General features: G+C 38.3%; 1 protein-coding gene across 10 annotated transcripts in view; it reads left to right on the plus strand.

Moving 5' to 3' along the window:
• The window catches only part of CLOCK (clock circadian regulator), a 111,564-nt gene that overhangs the window by 60,388 nt on the left and 42,652 nt on the right, over positions 1-8,524 (plus strand). The window lies entirely within an intron of this gene.

Genomic DNA, 8,524 nt, shown 5'->3' on the forward strand with positions numbered 1-8,524 from the left:
AGGTTATTGATATTTCTCCCGGCAATCTTGATTCCAGCTTGTGTTTCTTCCAGTCCAGTGTTTCTCATGATGCACTCTGCATATAAGTTAAATAAACAGGGTGACAATATACAGCCTTGACGAACTCCTTTTCCTGTTTGGAACCAGTCTGTTGTTCCATGTCCAGTTCTAACTGTTGCTTCCTGACCTGCATACAAATTTCTCAAGAGACAGATCAGGTGGTCTGGTATTCCCATTTCTTTCAGAATTGTCCACAGTTTATTGTGATCCACACAGTCAAAGGCTTTGGCATAGTCAATAAAGCAGAAATAGATGTTTTTCTGGAACTCTCTTGCTTTTTCTATGATCCAGCAGATGTTGGCAATTTGATCCCTGGTTCCTCTGCCTTTTCTAAAACCAGCTTGAACATCAGGAAGTTCATGGTCCACATATTGCTGAAGCCTGGCTTGGAGAATTTTGAGCATTAGGTATACATATGTCTCCTCCCTCTTGAACCTCCCTCCTACCTCCCACCCCATCTTTCTCACTTAATGCCTATTTTTAAATATTCTAAAACCTTAAGAAGTGAAGCCCCAGAACACTGTTGAACAATGATCAGAGTGGGGATGAGACCTCTAAGCGTGTCTTCGTTTTAGTATGGCTGTATTTTTTCAGGTCAGTCATGACTCTCATCTGTAGTAACTAAATATTCAACTCCTACTTTCACCTCTATTCTTCCTGTCTTCTTTATTCTAATGCTGAGTTTTCACTATTAACGTTAATCAGTGTGGTGGTGATGTCACTTATTCATTGAAAATATCTTGGGAATAACTAAATTTCTACTGAGATATTTGTTGCAGCTAAATAATAATTTTCTCAAAAGAATGACTTAGAAGAACATGCTGAAAATAATAGATACAGAACTTCTGTGCTCTGTGGCTTGAGTTGATAATATTTTAATTCCCATATTCCATTTGTTCTTAATATGAGCAGAAAAGAATTATATGTAAATTTTGATTAGAATGGTGAGTATCTGAATTATGTCTTTGCTGTTTTACTTAACATATATTTATTGAACATCTATGCTACCAGATACTATGCTAGGTGCTGTGCTCCAGTTCACAGTTTTTATGAATTTGAAGTTTTTGTTGAATATGTAATATTCTCATCTAAGGTGATGTTACACAAAAATGGGTTTGCCTCTTGGTGGATGTCTCAAGCCATTGCTGCTGCTGCTAAGTCGCTTCAGTCATGTCCAACTCTGTGCGACCCCACAGACGACAGCCCACCAGGCTCCCCCGTCCCTGGGATTCTCCAGGCAAGAACACTGGAGTGGGTTGCCATTTCCTTCTCCAATGCATGAAAGTGAAAAGGGAAAGTGAAAGTGAAGTCATGTCCAGTGTCCTACTCTTCGTGACCCCATGGACTGCAGCCTACCAGGCTCCTCCGTCCATGGGAGTTTCCAGGCAAGAGTACTGGAGTGGGGTGCCATTGCCTTCTCCGTCAAGCCATTAGACACAGCCAAGCCAAAGATTAGGAGAAGGAAGGATTTATTATTACTTGCAGCAAGTAAGAACACCAAAGATACTTTGGGAAATATCTTTCCCAAAGCAATATCTCTCCGAACAGCAAAATTAGGGAGTTTTTAAGCTAAGAATACATGTATATTCATGAAGGGACCTGAGTGGAGGAGAATTCAGTATAAAAGTAGGGCAAAGGTCAACAGCATCTAAGCTTTACTTGATTGAAGTGAGAAAGGTTCAACTTCATCATCATATTCTCCACTTAGCAGAGGGCCTTGGTTTCCTATAGAACTCGGGCATATTTTATATATATCCTTTGAGGAGGAACTGGAACTCTGCTTTCACTGCACTGTTGTTTGCCTGCCCTTTCTCTGTTCCTGTATTCCTTTGTTCCCTTAAGATCATTCATTACTAATATTCCTTCAAGGGCAAGCATTGTGGCCAGGCTTAGATTACAAAATGGCTTCTCTTATGTCAAGAAAGCTATTTCTGGTTCTCTTTCTCTGGGAACCCCCTAACTTATTGGCTTAAATGGGGTTTGGATGTAATTATTTTGAAGTTACTTATATATTACTCTTAAAATACCATCTCTTGAAAATGTGTAATGGTACAAAGTCATCTATTCTGTAAAGATTTCTTTAAAGAGATGTTGAAAAGCAGTATCTCCTTCCCTCTGATTACGCTGCTGTTTTGTACTTTATGAAGAGAATTTACTCTGTACTTAAAAGGCCAGATTCTATAAGGGAACTTTGTTTCTGAAAGCCAGGCAGTAAATAATTTGCTGATTTCTGTGTCACACAGAAAATGACTTGGCTTTACTGCTTCTCTGGGGGCAGACCAAAGGACAGACTGATAACTGAATTTTTCTGGACAATTGTTTCCTTTAGAAAAAATTTGCATAGTAAGAAAAGCCAGGGGAAGAAATCCTTTGTAGGATTATGATATGACTAAGATAAGATTGAATAATAAATAAAACAAAAGAATGACTATAACAAAACAGAAGCAGACTCACAGGTAAAGAAAAACTAGCGGTTATCAGTGTGGAAGGGGATGGGAGAGGGGTGTGATGGGGGAGGGGATTACCCATGCAAGGTATAAAAGCCAAGCAACAGGAATATATTGTCTAGCACAGGGAAATATAGCCATTATTTTGCAATAACTTTAAGTGAAGTGTAATCTATTAAAACAATTGATTCATTAATGTTGTACACCTAAAACTAATAATACTATAAATCAACTGTAATAAGGTTGAGTAATTTGAATAAACGTATAATTATAGGCTTTTAAACCTATAAACAATTTTATTGGATTTTCTTTCAGTTATGTATTTTTAAAAACTATATAATCTTTAGTCATAATCAGGGTGTAATTTGCAGTGTGGTCAGACTTTTAGAATGCCTGCTTCTTGGGCACTTTTCCTGGACTTCACTGAGAATTAGATGCCTTTTCTCTCTGTTCTCATGTTACCTTATACCTGCTGCCACCATGACACTTACAGTGAATTGTAATTTTCTGTTTATTTGGATAATAATGGTAAGCTTTCTAAGTGCAGGGACTTTATCTCTGTATCCACATATGCTGGCTAATTTCTTAGTGAGGCACTTAGTAATTATTGATTGAGTATAAGAAAGTGAGTAGATTATTTGAAATAGATGTTTTAAAGATTCCTTCCTAATGCCACACTGGATCTTTAGTAAGGGAATATTTCATGGCATATTGAAATAACAAACGTGTGCAACAGACCTAGTTAGGACCCAGCTGTTAAATAATTAACATACTCCCCTCAATGAAAAGCTTTATGACCTTCTCACTGCCTTCTGGATTAAAAAAAAAAGTTAATTTTGGAGCTATTTTTACATTTATAGAAAAATTAAGAAGATAGTACAGAGTTCCCGTATGTGCCTACCCAGCTTCCTCTGTTAGTAACATCTTCTGGGTGTTTTTAACCATTGGTGTCACCCAAAGCATGTATAGAGACCGGTAGGTGAGTTTTGGGGCAGAAGAGATTGCTGCTGATAAAGCAGACCCATTTCATTGCATACGGAGTTAATAGTATCCTTTAGTAAAACAGGTTTTTTTTGGTTCTTTTTTTTTTTTAACTGCTCTCCAGTTACGATGGATACTTTTCCTCACATCACTTACATTGCTATATTGTATTGTTTATTTGGCTGAGCTGGGTCTTAGTTGTAGCACCTAGGATCTTTCTTGTGGTATGCAGGATTTTTTTTAGTTGTGGCATGTGGGATCTAGTTCTCCGACCAGGGATCGAACCCAGGGCCCCTGCATTGGGAGTGTAGATTCCTAGCCACTGAACCACCAAGGAAGTCCCCAGAGGATGTTTTAATATAATGAAATAAAACTTGTTTAGGATCAAACCCAACAAGGAAAAAAAAAGTGATTTTTCTCTTTTGGCCTGCCATTAATAATTAAACTGTAACAGATGCTAAGCAAAAGATTTAAAACAGTGGTGTCCCTTTCTTTCTGTTTTAACATACATAACCATTTTATCTGAAATATATTCTTGACTCTTGTCCAGAGGGGAAGAAACATTAGAAAATCTCTATAAAGCTTTAGTGTTTATAATTCAGTTCTGTTGAGAAGTTAAAATTTGCCATCTTAATCAGTGGTCAGTATGACTTAACAGTTTTTAATTAAAATTTTAAATCTAGCTGTAAAATTGCATGTCTGATTCTATAGGTCTTGGAAAAAATTTTTTCTTAATTTTGTCATGTCGTACTTATGAAACTAATTTAGGTAAATTTTAACCTATTTGTGGCTACTAATCGGGAAAGGAAATTATGGATTTTTTTTTTTTCGTTCCTGAAGTGGTTTTCTACAACAAAATGATAGGGTTGTACCACCTCCAGGGCAGAAGGGAGTTTAGACATTTTTCGCCCAGCCCCTTTGTGTTTATTAAAAACATATATGAACCCCAGAGAATTGTTCAGTTATTTAGTGGGAATACCAAGACATAAAGTCTGTCTACTGGGAACTTAAAATTGGTAAAGTTTTACAATTCAAAATTGCTTTCCTCCCACTTGCTTAAATGTGTTCCTGAGAAGAAAGTATATTAAATTTGTTACCATGTAATACAGGGAGGAAGATTAACCATTTTACATAGCCTGACAGAGTCCAGGAATAACACTGCTATTATTAAGATATTGTATGAGCTTTTCATTATCTATTTTTCTTGAAAATTTTGAAATATAAACACAAGTGTGTATTAAGAAAGTCAGTACAATGTTTGGTGTAAATGCAGTATACAGAAATAAAAATCTAGAATTTTTAAAGTAGTTATATGGTTATTTGGACTTCCCTATTTGCAAATAAATATTTTTAATAAGAAAACAAATATTTGAAATAAGTAAATAAAGCCTATCAAAAGGGCCAGAATCTTTGTTCCTTATGCTCTGTCCATAGCCCTTCAGGCACTCTTACCCTTGAATCTATTCATCACTTCCATGGTATAATCATAAGGGATTTATTTCATTTAGGTCATATCTGAATGTCCTACCTTCTTCAGTTTATGCCTGAGTTTTGCAAAAAGGAGCTCATGATCTGTGCCACAGTCAGCTCCAGGTCTTGTTTTTGCTGACTGTATAGAACTTCTCCATCTTGGATGCAAAGAACATAATCAGTGTGATTTTGGTATTGATTATCTGGTGATATCCATGTGTAGAGTTGTTGGAAAAGGTTGTTTGCTTTGACTAGCACATTCTCTTGACAAAACTCTGTTAGCCTTTGCCCTGCTTCATTTTGTACTACTCCAAAGGCCAAACTTCTCTGTTACTCCAGTTATCTCTTGACTTCTACTTTTGCATTTTAATCCTCTATGATGAAAAGGACATCTTTTTCTGGTGTTAGTTCTAGAAGGTGTTCTGGTCTTCATAGAATTGGTCAACTTCAGCTTCTTTGGCACCAGTGATTGGAGCATATTACTGTGATGTTGAATGGTTTGCCTTGGAAATGAACCAAGATCATTCTGTTGGTTTTGAGGTTGTACCCAAGTACTGCATTTTGGACCCTTTTGTTGACTATGAGGGCTACTCCATTTCTTCTAAGGGATTTTTGCCCAGAGTAGTAGATATAATGGTTATTTGAATTAAATTCACCCATTTCCATCTGTTTTAGTTCACTGATTGCTAAGATGTCGTTGTTCACTCTTGCCATTCCTGCTTGATCACTTCCAATTTACCTTGATTCCTGGACCTAACATTCCAAGTTCCTATTATTAATAGCAGCAGTACTGTTATTTACAGCTTTGGACTTTACTTTCACCACTAGACACATGCACAACTGAACATCTTTACCACTTTGACCCACTTCATTCTCTGTGGTTGTTCAGTTGCTAAGTTGTGTGCAACTTTTTGCAACCCTGTGAACAGCAGCAAGCCAGGCTTCCCTGTCCTTCACTATCTCCCAGTTTGCTCAAACTCATGTGCATTATGTTGATGATGCCATCCAGTCATTTCATACCCCCTTCTCCTCCTGCCCTCAATCTTTTCCGGCAACAGGGTCTTTTCCAGTGAGTTGGCTCTTGGCTTCAGGTGGCCAAAGTATTGAAGCTTCAGCTTGAGCATCAGTCCTTCCAGTGAATATTCAGGGTGGATTTCCTTCAGGATGGACTGGTTGGATCTCCTTGCAGTCCAAGGGACTCTCAAGAGTCTTCTCCAACACCACAGTTCAAAAGCATCAATTCTTCGGCAATTCTGTTCTATTCAAATCAATTCTATTCCAGATCCTGAAAGATGATGCTGTGGAAAGTGCTACACTCAATATGCAATATGCACTCAATATGCAATATGCCGGCTCCCGGCAAGTATGTGCAACTGAATGCAGGGAGTTCCACAGAAGAGCAAGGAAAGATAAAAAGGGCTTCTTTAATGAACAATGAAAAGAAATAGAGGAAGACAATAGAAAGGAAAAGACTAGCGATCTCTTCAATGAAACTGGAGATACGAAGGTAACATTTCATGCAAGGATGGGCACGATAAAGGAAAGAAATGGTATGGACCTAACAGAAGCAGATGAGATTAAGAGATGTCAAGAATACACAGAAGAACTCTACAAAAAAGATCTTCATGACCCAGATAACCATGATGGTATGGTCATTCACCTAAACCTGGACATCCTGAAGTGAGAAGTCAAGTGGGCCTTAGGAAACATTACTATGAATAAAGCTAGTGGAGGTGATGGAATTCCAGCTCAGCTATTTAAAACCCTGAAAGATGGTGCTTTAAAGTGCTGCACTCAGTGTTTCAACAAATTTGGAAAACTCAGCAGCGGCCACTGGACTGGAAAAAGTCAGTTTTCATTCCAGTGTCAAAGAATGTTTAAACTGCTGTACAGTTGTGCTCATTTCACATGCTAGCAAGGCTGTGCTCAAAATCCTTCAAGTTAGGCTTCAACACTTACGTGAACCAAGAACTTCCAAGTTGGATTTAGAAGAGTCAGAGGAACCAGAGATCAAATTGCCAACGTTTGTTGGGTCATGAAAAAAGCAAGGGAATTCCAGAAAAACGTCTAATTCTGCTTTATTGACTATGCTAAAGCCTTTGACCCTGTGGGTCACAACAAACTAAAAAATTCTTCAAGAGATGGGAGTACCAGACCACCTTACCTCTTTCCCGAGAAAACTATGCTGGTCAGGAAGCAACAGTTAGAACCAGACATGGAGCAAGGGACTGGTTCAAAATTGGGGAAGGAGTGTGAAAAAGCTGTATTCTGTCATTCTGCTTATTTAACTTCTATGTAGGGTACATCATGTAAAATGCCGAGCTGCATGAATCACAAGCTAGAATCACGATTACCAGGAGAAATATCTACAGCCTCAGATATGTACAGGATACCAATCTAATGGCAGAAAATGAAGAGGAAGTAAAGAACCTCTTGATGAGAGTGAAAGAAGAGAGAGAAAAAGCTGACTTGAAACTCAGCATTAAAAAATTAAGATTGTGGCATCTGATTCCATCACTTCTGGGCAAATAGAAGGGGAAAAAGTGGAAGCAGGGATAGATTTTATTTGGGGGGGTTCCAAAATCACTGCGGACAATGACTGTAGCTGTGAAATAAAAGACTTGCTCCTTGGAAAAGCTATGACAAATCGAGACTGCATATTGAAAGCAGAAACATCACTTTGATGACAAAGGTCCATATATTAATAGTCAAAGCTACGGTTTTCCTAGTAGTTATATATAGATGTGAGAGTTGAACCAGGGAGGAGGCTCAGCACCAAAGAATTGATGCTTTTGAATTGAGGTGCTTGAGAAGACTCTTGAAAGTCCCTTGGACAGCAAGGAGATCAAACCAGTCAATCCTAAAGGAAATCAATCCGAATATTCATTGGAAGGACTGATGCTAAAGCTGAAGCTCCAATACTTTGACCACCTGATGTGCAGAGCTGACTCATTTGAAAAGACCCTGATGCTGGCAAAGATTGAAGGTAAAAGGAGATGGGGGAGAGGATGAGATGGTTAGATAGCATCACCGACTCAATGGACACAAACTCTAGGAGTTAGTGGAGGAGTGAGGAGCCTGGTGTGCTGCAGTCCATGGGGTCATAAAGAGTTGGACATGAGTTAGCAACTGGACAATGAACAACAACAATGCAGTTAAAAGACATATTTTTGGAGGAAGTAATTTCAGCTGGTCTGTGAAAGACAGAAGAGTACAAACGTGGTGAGAGAGGGGAAAGATTCACTTCATGGCGTGTACCTTGAAGGCTAGAGAAAGGACTGAAGAAAGTGTATATGGCTTGTATGAGAGTGGTAAACACCCCTATCCTGCCTCTTACCATCCTCAGTGGCTCTCTGTTTTTTGTTATTGTTTGAGGTTTTTTGTTTTGAACAATCTTAAAAATATTTGAAATAGGAAATAAAAGTGAAACTACTTAGTGGAACCCTTAGTCCTGTCTTCACAGTTTCTTTTCACCTCCCTTGCCTTCCATAGTCTTGGAGCTATCACTTCATTATCCCCAGGATTTCACAGAGCAGTTTGAAATGCAGAGAAACCAAGTAGACTGG

Source organism: Bison bison, unplaced genomic scaffold (assembly GCF_000754665.1).
Source record: "Bison bison bison isolate TAMUID 2011002044 unplaced genomic scaffold, Bison_UMD1.0 scf7180017864458, whole genome shotgun sequence".
In the NCBI taxonomy this organism is placed as follows: domain Eukaryota; kingdom Metazoa; phylum Chordata; class Mammalia; order Artiodactyla; family Bovidae; genus Bison; species Bison bison.